General features: G+C 39.5%; 1 pseudogene; it reads left to right on the forward strand.

Annotated features, from left to right (window-relative positions):
- Positions 1–987: 987 nt before the first annotated feature.
- On the forward strand, positions 988–1,371 carry LOC108490331 (annotated as a pseudogene).
- The last annotated feature ends 1,303 nt before the right edge of the window (positions 1,372–2,674 follow it).

A 2,674-nucleotide genomic window follows, 5' to 3' on the forward strand; every position in this document is an offset into this window, starting at 1 on the left:
AAGGAAAGCCATGAGATATTTAACAGACTGGAAGATTTTGTGTTATAAATAGCTTTACTGTGGGATCGTCTTTGAAGGTGTGTGGGGGAAGGCATCAGAAACGCAAGCTCCGCATTTAAGTTCTAGCATGCTGCTCCCTTTTATCAGCTGGACATCCACAGGCAAGTTAGTTTTCTCTGCCCATCAATATTGCCACCTACAGAATGGGAATACTAACACCTAATCCTAGTTCGGGATGCTATAGCAAAATGCCATAAGTTGAAGAACTGACAATAGATGTTCATTTCTCACAATTCTAGGGCCTGAGAAGTTCAAGATGAAGGTGCCTAAGGATTTGGTGTCTGTCAGGGATTGGTCCTAGTTCACATACAGTGCCTCCTTTCTGCAGCATCAAAAGTGGAAGAAGCCAACAAGCCCTTTTGGGACTCTTTTATAAGCGTACTAATTCCCTTCCTGAGGGCTCTGCACTCATGATCTAATCATCTTCCCAAAGCCCCCACACCCAATACCATGGCCTTGGGAGTTAGGAAGTTAACACCTAATCTTTGTAATGTACTTAGCATACATAATACTAATTTTAGCTATCATATTAATCCCATTCTTCCAGTTCACGATCATGAAGTATGACTAGTCAGCTTTTAGTTACATTATTTTCTTTTAAGAGGCTAATGAACAGTCATGTGATGACCAGGGAAAAGTCCGGATTTGTACCATTTGTAGAGTTCCATGGTATAAAGATTCCTAGAGTAGCGATTTCAAGCTATTCAAAGTTCATTAATTGGCTCTTAAAACTCCCAAATAATAAATCAGCTCTCAGGAGATGGGACTATCTAGCTCCAGATGGTTCTAACTACTTCTAACTTCCTTTGCTAAGGTTTACCCCTACCAAATACTGATGACCAATACCAGCTACACAATTTGAGGGACTTCAATTAAAGTAAAATATGAGTCCTCCTTGGCTGCTTGAAGATCACCGTCATCATCAATGACAAGGTGACTATCCAGACCAGGAAGTTCATGATCAACCCTCTACTTCAGAGGAAGCAAATGGTCATCAATGTCCATCACCATGGAAAGGAAACAGTACCAAAGAAATAAATTCAGGAAAATCTAGTTAAAATGTACAAAACCACACCAGATGTCATTTTTGTACTTGGATTCAGAACTCATTTTGGTGGTGGCATGACAACTGGCTTCAGCTTGATTTATGACTCTTTGGATTATACAAAGAAAAATGAGCCCAAACAGACTTGCCAGACATGGCCTGTAAGAGAAGAAAGAGACCTCAAGAAACAGCAGAAGGAACACAAGAACAGAATGAAGACTGTCAAGAGGACTGCAAAGACCAGTGTTGGTGCTGGCAGAAAGTGAGCTGGAGAGTGGACAACAGCAAGAGTAGTAGAATCTGCAATGACTTGCTACACTGTGGTGACACACATGCATAGCTAAGGAGAGGACTAATAAACTGTAAAAACTTGAAAACATAAATAATAAAATAAGAGCCCCCTGTTCAAACAGTATGAGGATGGTGACCTCAGAGCCTTAAACCAAGGCAGGATGAGCCTGAGCAGGGGAGAGCCACATCTTCATAGGCTGTGCACCATGAAACTAGCCTTCAAAATGCCGACTCCATTAAGAGCTTTGCATTGTGAATAGTTCTAAGGAATCCAACTTGCATATCTCAACTCTACTCTTCTGAACTGGTTTGCTGCAGAAGGCCATCCATCTTTTTCTGCTCATCACTCATCCAGAATCTTGCCATGGTATGTGAACCAAAAGTGTTGTGATGAAGAGTCAATTGGGGCTGGAGAGATAGCTCAGTGGTTAAGAGCACTGGCTGCACTTGCAGAGGACCCTAGTACCATTCCCAGCACCCACATGATGACTAACAACTGGGTACTATTCCAGTTCCAGGGGATCAGGTGCCCTCTTTTTTCCTCCTTGGGTATTGCACAACACAGGTGCACTTATACACATGCAGGTAATACATTCATATACATAAAATAAAAATAATAAGTAGAATTGTTTTTCAAAGATATAATTAGACAACTATTTCAAATTTCCTCAAACATGCATCCAAAGGCAACTCATTAAGATTTCATTTCTCAGTAAAACTCATTGATTTGTAAAATTAGCATGCATCAGTCTTTATAATCTTCAAAGTTATGATTCTTTACTGCTGTTTATTTTATCCAAATGTTAGTTTTGTCAAATTATTTGTATCATTTTTGTTTAACTGTAATGATATCTAATACAAAGGGTTTTTCCCACACTTAAATTTCATTGACATGAACAGTGTACATTTATGTTGTTGAGAAGTGTAACAAGGTAATAAGCAGAAAAGTTTTAAGCCCAAAGGATATGACACTAAGAAAAAAAATTCAACCAGAAAAAAAGGGGATACAAATGCAAAGCAAGAATAAAAAGATGCAAATTTTCTGACTGGTCTAGAAAAATCTCTTCTTGCAATTTTATGAATTGGTCATAATTCCACTGGACTTAAGCCACCATATTTATTCAAATAATTGAGACACCAATTTCATGCTTAAGTATCACAATATAGAGATCTTCCCTACTGTAGGGCAGAGACCTTAGCAGACAGCCTGACAGTGCCTTATCTGTCCTCTACCTGGGCTAGGGGCTGAGACCTCAGCAGACTGCCTGAGAGCTCCTT

The sequence above is a fragment of the Nannospalax galili genome, unplaced genomic scaffold (genome assembly GCF_000622305.1).
Source record: "Nannospalax galili isolate Female #2095 unplaced genomic scaffold, S.galili_v1.0 scaffold829, whole genome shotgun sequence".
Taxonomy (NCBI): domain Eukaryota; kingdom Metazoa; phylum Chordata; class Mammalia; order Rodentia; family Spalacidae; genus Nannospalax; species Nannospalax galili.